At 36.2% G+C, this 12,164-nt stretch overlaps 1 protein-coding gene across 1 annotated transcript in view; it reads left to right on the top strand.

The window, feature by feature from the left end:
- Window positions 1-10,064: 10,064 nt before the first annotated feature.
- Window positions 10,065-12,164, top strand: part of LOC150078220 (leucine zipper putative tumor suppressor 2 homolog) — a 106,175-nt gene continuing 104,075 nt past the window's right edge. The window contains exon 1 of the mRNA XM_090384224.1: window positions 10,065-10,228. The gene's annotated coding sequence lies outside the window, so the exon portion shown is untranslated. The remainder of the gene's footprint in view (window positions 10,229-12,164) is intronic.

Below are 12,164 nucleotides of genomic sequence, written 5' to 3' on the forward strand. Positions count from 1 at the left end.
ATTCTTATGTATTTTAGGTGGGGTAATAAGGATAGGTTATTATCTAAGATGACTCCTAAGTACTTCATTTGATTGGTGAGTTTGATGGTCAGGCCATTTATTTTTATTTGGGGCGGCCCCTGTACCTGAAGAGTTCCTTTGAGCAAGATGGATATGGTTTTCGTCGGTGCAATTTTTAGCTGGTTTTTTTCTGTAAAGCGATTTTCCTGGTATTTTTCTGTAAAGCTCTTAGTTGTAGTTTCTTCTCTTGGAGGGCCGTCTTTAGCTTCTCTTTGTCTATCGCTTTGTCTAGTAGAAGCCTTTCCAGGTGGCTCCATATTTCTGTTATATCTGATATCAGTTTCTCTCTGATTTGTCAACCTTGTTTCCTAGTGTCTAGGAGATTTCCCCTAAGAGCAATGACGAGTCTATTGTGGAGGTACCAAGAGAAGTCTCATCAGCTGTCTGGACTTCCTCTGGATCGTTTATTGTGGTGTCTTGCTGTTCTTGTATCCTTGCCGGGAACCTTTACATAAAATGTCCACTAGTTGGATGGAAGGTTCCTGTGATTGGTGCAGGGTTGTTGGTAGTTTTCCCTGCATTTCCTTCCTTTAATGGATTCTTCTTCGACTGAGATAAATATATTTCTTTCCCTAACAGTGGGGTTGTTTTCACACTTTTTTGGCATTTTTGTTGGAGTGTGCCACGTCCGTTTTTATACAAGTAGTGTGTTTGGAAACAAGAAAACTAAGTTTGGCTGCCTGTAATTGAGGGATGCTCCCTCTTTCCGGTAATATCCTACTGCCACTTTTCCGATCTCACTATCAGGAGAACGGAGAGCTAGAAAATTGCACACGAATTGTGATTGCACTACACTGTGTACACAACAAATGGCCACGGGGAGGGGAGGGATGGTTCGAAAATTAAACAAAGACATAGTAACGTGATAGGGCATCAGACTTAAAACATTAATGGACTTCAGTATGTGTATTTAAGTCAGTATTTATTATTATTTATGCCAGTACTTCAGAGGAAAGCCATTTCTCCAGTAATCGCGGCGATAGAAACAACAACGGCAAGTAATGATTACAAATAACGGAAGGCACTTGTAATCGCAACGTGTACAGGAGCAGTTAATAAATTACAAGCATTGTAATAAATCAAATGAAGCACTGTAGCAGATAATATAGGCATTGTAGTATATCATTGTAATATGTATAATCACCAACAACAAGCAGTTAATTAATTAACGCAGCTGTAAACAGTAACTTATATCATCGCCCTAGAAACGTATTTAATGGCGCCTTGCCGACAAATAGAGCACAGATGGCCACAGGTAGAAAACCAAATAGCAAGTAAAAAAAAAAAAAAAACATAGAAAATACATAGCAACCAAGCAAGAACATTTAACTAATCAGTTTATAATAGGAGATCACCAAGATTTGTGGACCATATAAATTAACATTTCACATTCCCAGATCATGGGTAATTCACAAATGCATGGTAATAGACAGCAAAAGGGCCAGTTATCATAATTTTTAACAGGATTCAGTATCATTCCAGAAGGGCATTATAAGATTTGTTGGCCTCAATGTAGTCTATACACTAAACTCTTGATATACAGCTACATAAATATTGACCTTGTATCCGTGGAACAAATCATATGCCACAGGCATACTTCTCCTAAAAGTCCTCAGGATTTTGCAGGACTTACTATTATTGAACAAAACACGTATATCACATATAATACATATACATGACTAAATATGTACACAGTAAATATATACAAAGGAGGGGAACAACGTGTGAATATGATCCACAGGATACTTTGTAAACTGTACTCTAAATAGATCATTGAGTCTATATAGATACATAAATTGTTCGTCTACATAAATGTTTCTCTGTAGCCGTACAGCCAAGCAGAGTGTCTCTCTCGGCAGCACAGCGTATTTTGTGGTAGAATATTATCCCTCCGCATAAGATAGAAGATAGGGAGGGTGGTACAGAAGAATTCATACCAATGTAGTTCTTGTTGCAGTTGAGGTAACGCAGTGATTTCTGATGATGAAAGAGATGCAGCAGTGGTCGATGAAGACGTAGTTGTTGTAGGAACAGTTGAAGCTGTAGTTGTTGAAGTGTCCACGGGAACAGAAGTTGCACTATTTACTTCTACTCTTAATGTCATTGGTGCCAACCTTTATTACAATATCACCTTTTGTGCCCTTAAAAGATGATATCTACTCTACACAGTCATCTCCTGCTCCTATTACGCCTATCCTTTTAACAAATTCTATCCTATTTCCCATTTCACTGACAACAGATTCATCGACAACTAGCTCCTGTGGAACCAGATCATTCTTTCGTGGGGATTGCTGCTGTTTTAACGGATAATCAAGTGCAAACTCTGGTATTGATGTAGGTAGCTGAGGGCTGGATGGCCCCCATTTTTTAATTCCTTCGAGAGCATCCGCCCGGTTCTTCGATCTGTCATAAAGGCCCGTAACAACGCTCAGTTCGTGCCTAATATCCTCGCACTCCTTATCCACACACAAAGACATCACCCTTGGAAATATCATGTCACGATCCGGTCTTGATAGCTCTGCAAACATCAAACAATACATACCCCGGTCCAATCCTTGCACAACATATTTGCTGTTTCCCTGACAGTAGAATCACCGACAGTAACGAGCTCTTATGGTTCCAGCGCATTTTGTTTTGAAGATTGCCGCTGTGTTGTCTGATTCACAAGAATCAGCTCTGGCGTTGAGTTCTGCAGCTGAGAAAGCGTGTTGGGGCCCCCATTTTAATTCATTCAGGGGCATTTACCTTACTCTTCAAACTCTCATAAATGCCCATCAGAACGCTGATGTAGGGTCTGTCTCCAAAAACAGTGCTAAATTGGCTCTCCACTTTGAAGACGGGGTAGCGAAAATATCGGAGGGCATTTACCATAAAGTATGGATAGTGTCTGACCGAGACAAGAGGCTATCTTAAAGGTTAAAGGTTTCAGTACGCATTATTAGTTTCCTGTGAATAAAGTTTATTTTTAAATATGTAGGTGTCCCGATATTAACTGGTGGGGAGGATTTCTTAAATATGGACATGGCACCCTCTCTATTAAAGCAATACATTGTAAAAAATGTTAGGAAAAATTTCGAAACGTAATTACACAAATATTACTCCAAATATATTCTAAGGAGTCTTTCGAAATGACATTAGCAATGGAGGTAAATGAGTGTTCCAAATAACAGAGGAAGAGGAACAAAGGTCAGTGGAAACAATAAAATTCCGGAAATATAACAATTTTAAGTGTTCTTAAAAAACAAGAATGGAGGTAACGTCACTCATTGTGATGTCAAAAAATATTTGAATAAATAGGATGACAAACGAAAGTCGGCTCATTGGAGATCCAGAACAGATAGACGTTAGGACAGTAACCTGGAAATTGGGATTTTATTTAATATACAGTGTATTTCAGTTAAAATGCAAGGGGATCTGTTTAGCTTATTTTTAGGTTTAGACTTATGTTAGATTTGTGATTATTGTTTTTCCAGGACAGTTTTACAACAAATAATGGTACACCGTAACGAATGGGCCTGGTGTACTGAGGTCCATGGTTATGAAAAATATATACAATGATAACCCAGTTTAATATAAGTTTTATATTAAACTGGGTTATCATTGTATATATTTTTCATAATAATGGTACATAATGTTGTTATTGAAGATGGACAAATTGCTATTATTATTTGACAGCGATGTATTTGAGTGAATATTTTACGATTTCGCCAGAACTGTGAGACATTTTCGACTGATTTGTGTTTGTGTAATCCATTTGAGACTGAAGAACAGTTGAAGATCCAGTTTTTGATACCGATTGGTTTGTAATTGCCTGAGAAATTTTGCCCTTTTATGAAAAATGGCTGGACAAGAACCTGTTTTAAATGGTTTCGATAGCTACCAAATACTTGTTGTTTGGAATCTATCCAACTTGAAACACCCTGTATGGAAATGTAAGTTTTAATGGCCTGTCTGGATTTCCAAATGATTTTTAAGGATTATTGTAAGAGTCGAAATTTGGGTCTGGGGGTGTCAGGGAAAAATTATCATGGTCAACTAGCTCCTCAAATTGACAGTGTTTGATTGTCAGCTTGGGGAGGCAGTTCACAGTTTAATGATCTGACTGCCGATCCGTAGGATTGAGGAAAGGTATTTCAGCTGGAGGTGAGCGATCTAGATTTTGCAGTTTCTAAATTTAGAAAGTGCTATTTAAATTTAGAAAGTTCACCCAATCATACACAAGAGGAAGAGGATGTTGGTGAGGTAATGTATGTGATACGTCGGACTGGTGGATATTCCATAATCGCACTGGACAGTGTATCGGATTGGCGCAAGTTGTTTAAGGGCGGGGATAATAGAGGTCAGAGGCCAGCTTGTTACCCAATTCCAGTGAGATTTACCTGAATCAGTCACGGACGGATATGTCTCTCATAAACTGGCGTAATGCATAAGGTAGGGGTGGTGAGTGGGGCAATATGCTATGTGTTGCGCGCAGCGTAGTCTGATTAGGGTTTATGGTCCAATAATTAGTAAAGTGCTAATACTTCTTGAATACCCATTTAAAAATGGACTTATAGAAGACTATAAGTATCTGAAGGCCTTTGAATTACTTTATATTCTTTATTAGAGTATATTAGGGACCCTTAATCATTAGAGAATCCTGCTGATTAGAGTGCCTAATATACACAATTAGACCATCAGATGCTGTAAATCATTAAAATTATTTTTCGGATTCAAAATTTGTTTCAAATGTTTCATGAAAATATTTCAAATGAAACTAAATACATGAATTTATAAAGGTTTCTTTGTTTAGAATTAAACTTTTACAATATCCAATTTATTTTATTTCATTTCACGTAAATTAAAGTTTATTCTGATTCTGTAATACGGATAAATTATGGCGCAATTTATAAAATGACCATTATAGTTTCAAAATAACGTTTTTAATTTCGTTACAAATCATTATTTGTTTAAACATATTTTTCAGCAGGATCTGAAATTTCCTTTCGTTTCAAATATACTCCATAGGAGAAACAATAAGAACAGAAAAAAACAAGGGTAGTTGCAAGGTTAATCCAGTTGTTCTTCTCTTGAACACGGCAACAAAATATTGTTGCAATGCTTCGAATCAAAATTTACTACACAATAAACAACTTTCATTGCCATATTTAAAATTGTCAATTTGAGACCTCAAACTTTCGCTTTGCACAATAGATACATTTAGTGATCACTGAAGAAGGCCCCCTTGTGCCCCCAATACAGTAGCTATCCGTCGTGTCATTGATTCAGGACCAGTTAACATAGATGGGTTGACTATTGATGATGCTCAGGTAGCTGATAAACTGAACGAGTACTTTTGCATCTACATTCACACATGAGGGGTATTCGATGAGTGCAGTGCCAGAACTTTAACGAACTATAACAGGAAGCTAAGTAATTTTGTGATAACTCAGAACAAAGTGGAGGGGAAATTTTAAACATATAAAGGCACTTGGGGTGGTCGGAATCTATCCAGTTGTATTAAACGAGGCAGCAAAGGAGGTAAGCAAACCCTTAGCAATAATTATGAGAGTTTCATTGGACTCAGGGGAGGTCCCTATTGACTGGAGGTTGGTTGGATGGTTGAGTGGGAAACGACAGGGAGTGTTAATCGATGGACACTGCTCTTCGTGAACAAATGTTATTAGTGGAGTACTCCACGGTTCAGTATTGGGCCCATTGTTGTTTTCTATATATTTATCAATGATATTTATGAAGGTATATGAGGCTTAATGTCTAAGTTTGCAGATGAAACAAAGGTTGGCAGGGATGCTAACGACAGTAAAGACAGTATGCTACTCCAATTGATTAGATAAGTTGGGCAAATGAGCTGAGAAGTGGCAACCGAAGTTTAACATTGACAAATGCAGTGCACTGCATATGGGTAGCAAAAACCGAAGAGAAATCTACTAACTGTGTGGTACTACAATCAGGGAAGTGAAAAGTGAAAAGACCTGGGGGGGGGGTAATTATACAGTCAAGTACGAAGTTCGCGTCAATGATAATATCAATTTTGCTAGCGGGGACAGGGATGTGATTATCCCTTTATAATCACAATAGTCAAGGCAATGGTACCTAGAGTACTGTGTAGAGATCTGGAGGACTCATTTTTGGAAGGATGTAGAGTTGCTATAACGAGTACAAAGAAGACAACAAGATTGGTGAGGGCAACGAAGTGGTGCTCTTACCAAGAAAGCTTAAGTTCTGCAAATTGCAATGCCTGGAGTGTAGGTACACGCGAGATGATCTCATTGAGGTGTATAAGGCCTTGAATGGGTTTAGCAAACTGAACGCTGATGGGATTCTTCCTCTTCCTCTTGCTCAGATGAAGAGAGAGCACGGATTTAAACTGAGGAAAGACAGATGTAGAATAGATGTGCGGAAATTTGCATTTATCCAGCGGCAGGTTGATTGGTGGAAGAGACTTTCATCTTTTGTTGTGGAAGTTGATAGCGTAAATAAATTTAAGGTTGAGCTGGACAAGCATTTGAAACAAATGGAGGGGTGAAATGGGCGGATTTTTTTTTTTTTTTTTTTCTTGGCTGATGCTGCATAAGCTTGCTTTCTTGCATCGTGTGCCTCTACTAATGTTAATGTTAATGTTAACTTCTTTCGATAGAATACGTTATTTTTATAAAGCCGCCTGATTGACTGTATTTTCCGTGTACATTTTCTTTGTTCCTTGTGATGATTTCACTTGGTAACAAATATTCTTTGAAAAGTCGACTATATTCAAACATATTTGAGAATGCGTGTTATAAATGTTAAGTCAGTAATATGATCACACATTTAGTATAACATATATGAAAATTTATATATGAAAATACATTTTATCCAGAGGTATGTTTGGATTTTGTGATCAGCTTGTCTATAATATTTGTGATCCACATGAATCGAAGAATGCCATAAAGGTGTTTTTATAAAGGTCCAAAGAGAAGTCCCAGTTTGACGTATAGTGATTAATTACTCATTGATTTATTTAATTAGTAAATTTATTTTCCAGCAACATGCTTCTTTATTTACATTTTTTTGACTTCGTTCAATTTTTCGTAACCATTCCTTGATTTCTGTCAAGAGAAATCAAGGAATAGTTACGAAAAGAAAAAGGAAGGTTAAAAAAAAAAAAAAAAAAAAGAACCTATAAGCCTAGATTTGATCAATTATACCCGAAGTAACAAAACCGGACCCCAAACTTTTCTTTCATCAATTGGCAAAGTCATTTACGCAAACACATCAATTATCTAATTTCGCATTTAAAAATTAATTCGTTAAATTCTGGTTGAAATCATAAACTCGATTCCTAGTTGGGACTTTTCGAATGATATATAATTTATCTTTAATAATATGAGCACAAATTCTGAAGAACTGGCTGTAATTAATACAGTACAGTATATGCTATGGTGGGGATTACATCTCTGTTTTATCACTCAGATACCAAAAAGACCTAATGTCTTCGAAGGGCTTGAATTTCTCGTATTGTAAAACGACAAGATACCTAGTGTTGCCCTATTAATGAATAAAGCTTCTTCAACAAAAAAGTATAAAGTTGCTTATTAGGGTATGGTACCCCCGCATACGGCTGTTTCGATGATTATTAGGAATCTCATTGATAGGAAGCTAGGCACTTCAAGTCCAGCACCAACCCAGTAGTGATTACTGGTAGCTCAATAATTGGTAGGCAACTCGTCGTGGTTGACTTTACATGGTTGAGAGGTCAAAACCTTTCTAAGACTTTACGGTCTCGTTCGTACCTCGGCAATAAAACAGAAATGTAATCCAACCAAAGTAAATACTGTAATGCTTTATCTTTGTAGAGGAGCTTTTCGCTCATATCCATGTGCATTTTTGTCTGTAGAAGTGTGTATTCACAGCTGTATGCATGTTGTGCGGGCTGAAAACCCCAGAATAATTCACGGGCAGAAGCCCATACTTTGTAATGCTTTATCTTTGTAAAACTTGAGGACATTTTTGGTGAACACCAGGGAGCATTAGGGTCAGCAACTAGCTTGGTGCAACGTTTAAATATTGATCCTCAAAATCATTTTTTATTTTTTCACCATTGGTTCTCTCCCTCCCGAGCTTAGTAACCCTGGTGCCGCTGCGCCACTCGTACTATAGGATGATACGCCAGAATTTTACTTTTACCATATGTTTGTCGTATTTTATGCAATCACTGTAAATTTTTTATAAATACAGAGTACAGAGAAGGGCAACAAGATTAGTGAATGGAACAAAGGGGTGCTCTTACGAAGAAAGGCTTAAGTTTTGCAAATTACAGTGTCTGGAGACTAGACACCAGCGAGGTGATCTGATAAGAGGTGTATAAAGCCTTGAATAGTTTGAGCATGCTCAATGCTGATGGGATTCTTCCTCTTGCTCAGAATAATCACCTGAGAGGGCATAAATTCAAATTGAGGAAAGACAGATGTAGGATAGACGTGAGGAAATTTGCCTTTAGCCAGCGGGTGGTTGGTTGGTGGAACAGACTTCCATCCCTTGTCGTGGAAGTTGATATCCTAAATAAGTTTAAGGCCCAGCTGGACAGGTATTTCTAACGAACAGAGGGGTGAAGTGGAAGTGGTTATTTTTTATTTATTATTTATTTATTTTTTTATTTTTTGGCTGATGCTGCATAAGCTTGCTTTCTTGGATCAAATGCCTCTACTAATGCTAATGCTAAATACCTTTAATACGATAAAACACCAAATACAATTTATAACTTAATTACAAATAAATGAATAAATAAATCAATACAATCCTCATTAGTCGCATTAGTTTTTGATGCAATTAGATTGCATCAAAAACTCATTAAGGATTGAGGATTAATAATAATAAGAAAGCAGTGACGGTATGGGGGTTTTTTGATGGGAGCGACTAAAACAGTGTTCCCTAGAATCATTGAGATATCATCATCATGTAGCAGTAAAAAAAATATAATAAATAAAAAATAAAATAAAAAAACATTATTTTTACCATAAGCCCTACCTGGGATTATTTTTATTCAGTGAAAGGAATTATGAGAGTCTCCGCTTTTAATTAAGTACTTACTATTTACTAGAGAAACTCAATAGGAGGTTCTAGGTCACTGATCAGCGTTTTCCCCTCTCCTTTCTCTTACTGCATATACCTTTCACCCACATAATTCGTGAGCATTGCGTTTCGTAGACCTACAGTTTGTTGATGAGAACGGATGGAATTGCAGCATGAATGCATTGCGTAATAGTTAGTGAATGATCTCGACTCGCCTGTCTAAATTCTCTCTACTGTAGTATAACCTTGCATTGGCGTCACTGAATAACACCCATTTAAGATTTTATAAGATTATGGTATATAATGCTAATAAAGACATTCATCCAGGGCTCAGAATGGATCGGAGCGCTCTGGAACGCCGTTCGGGTTTCCTATACATCGCAAATGTGATATACTCGCTCGATTAAAAAGTAAAAAAAAAAAAGGATGTTTAATGAACAATCATCCCTTTAAAATTTTCAATTAAAATTTTCAGCGGAATAATTGTTCATAAAATTTTCTATTAACTTTTTTCATTTCGATCCCTGCATTGTTCTCAGTTATCTATTAAGGTTCAATCGAATCGATAAAACATGTATATAGAAAACAGCTCATATAAATGATATCCCTCTTTATAATACTGATCTAATTTTTATAATTAAAAATCGATAATTTAATTTCTTTCATTTATTTTCCATTTTGTAATTATTACGCATCTTAGTATAACAACCTGTCATACCTCAAATACAATGGCTTAGTCCGCGTGGGTTGCTATAGCTCTTACTTCTCACCGTCGCTAGCAGACGAATCGAGTGAGAGTAAGTATGCCTGTGTTGTATTTGAGTTATTTCCTGGCAATGGTGCGAAACTTGTGCTATGCTAGAGATGGATAGAGGAATTTTTTGTAAAGCTAAACATTGAGATGCTAAAAGTGCATTTTTTACCAGTATACATTTTCAGTTGTCTGTGCGCATGAGTTTTATGTAGCCAAGCGTTTTGTAGAGTGTAGACTCTATAATTCAGCCAGGTGTCTGGCTGGTGCTTGAGACGCACACAGTCTAAGAACACTAGCGAAAAGCTGCTTGCGGCGCCGACCACAGTCTGGAGCAATTGTACCCTCAGGTGATTACAAAGCGAGTATGTAAGTAGCGTTTTGTTCCTGCCTCTTTAGAAACACGTCTCTGTTCGCACACACGTGCTTATGCTTTGAGAGCATTAATCACTTTTGTCATTATTAACTCGGAACAATTTGGAGGATTATTCGTCTAACTTTCTTCTTGTATTATCATTAGTTTCACCAATTAGTGTATCTTAAAATGAGCTACTGAATGCATGTAATTGTTAAAATTATAAAACTTCCTAAAGTTTTGCATATATATAAATATATATACATGTAGGTATACAGTAGAACTGTCAGCCGTAATTAAAAATTGCTGTTGTAGTTCTCCATAACACAGAAATTACTGTGCAAATACAGCATGTTTAGATTAACAAATGGAACGTAAAATACACAAAACTCAAATTAACAAATTGAGACATCCGTATAACAATCAGAACTGCTGCAGTTTCGTTGTTCTGTTTTCTTATATCCTTCCCCCCCCCCCTCTGATTTGGGATATATGGCCGAAATGACAAATAGTTTTAACTATGGAATTAGACTGGGGAGAAATTCTAGGCCCTGGAAAAACATCATGCGCTCTTCCTATATTCCAGCACAAAATAAGTTTAGATAAAAACTCGTACTGAATATAAATCTATCTCGCCTCCCCAAACACTCACTTAAGATTCGTGACCATGACCCCATGATGCTTTTTTTTTTTTTTTTTTTTATTCGTGTTCCGTAGTCTGGCCTTATTACGCTTTATTGTAGTTACTAAAAGCATCCGGTATTTTCATCGCTGTTTTATAAGGCATAGTTAATGCTTTATAAAAACGACACTTAATTAGTAATCTTTGCAGAGGATTTAAAGCTCTTCTTAAACGATTATTTGTAACTTGGAATACCATTAGTTTGGTATGATTAAAACTAGGTTTTCAGAAATTTTGTATTTCCCTCTTTCAAAAATTGGACGAGAGTATGATTCCTAATGTGTGTGTGTGTTTTTTGTTGATATTTTTCTCGAAACATTAATACAGTAATTAAATTTGCCATAAGATCGAGTGTGGAATTAAATATGAAAAAATAGTGACAATGCAATTACACATGCGCACAGGTGAATAATAAAGCTGAATAACCCACTGCTTAGGTAGAATTTCCATTCGAAGCAATTCGTGCAAGCTTTTAAGCACAATAGCCAAATTTTGCCTAATATTACTATAGCTAATAAATTGCTTATATTTTGCTTAACAAGTAGAAGATAAGACTTTTCAAACCAGCTTTCTGATATATGATGCTCTTACAGCAGTATTTTACTTAAACATAAATCGGGTTTTTTTCCTCACTTTATATATATATATATATATATATATATATATTACAAAGACTACATAAAAAATAAAATTAATAAATTCTGTACTTATACTCCGGGATGGCCACATAAGAATATTATTATGTTTTCGTGGTTTTGAAACAAGAAACCTTAATTCTAGACATGTATGCCGTTTATTTTGTATTTTTGCACCGAGGCAGCTATTACCATGAGGCGTCAGTGTTATGTCTATAAGTTGCATTTTCAATGGTCTATTTGCTTGCCTGCCGACTGAAAACACATGAGCTTCAGAGAAAAAGAAAAACATAACCCACTGATCACTTAGCTATAGCCTTAGTGAAGCTCAAATCTTTATTCCCTTAAAAAAAAAAAAATCATTTTCACAATTTTCATTTTGAAAATATTCATTTTCTTGTGTGATTTCACATAATAACATTTTACAGAAAAACCTATAAAATTCTCTACCAGTGTTGGCACTGTAAATCCGTGCTAAACAAATTACCAAAATCACTGATAATTGCTACTTTAAATTAACAGCATAATTGGGATAAAACGCGATAATCGGTCAATTTGTTTTTCAAAAATTTTCCCGTGGGATTATTGCAACACATAATTTCATCAGACTTTCCTTTTTGGATTAATTGCTTG

The sequence above is a fragment of the Mastigoproctus giganteus genome, chromosome 11 (assembly GCF_048544385.1).
Source record: "Mastigoproctus giganteus isolate SK-2022 chromosome 11, ASM4854438v1, whole genome shotgun sequence".
NCBI classification, from domain to species: Eukaryota; Metazoa; Arthropoda; class Arachnida; order Uropygi; family Thelyphonidae; genus Mastigoproctus; species Mastigoproctus giganteus.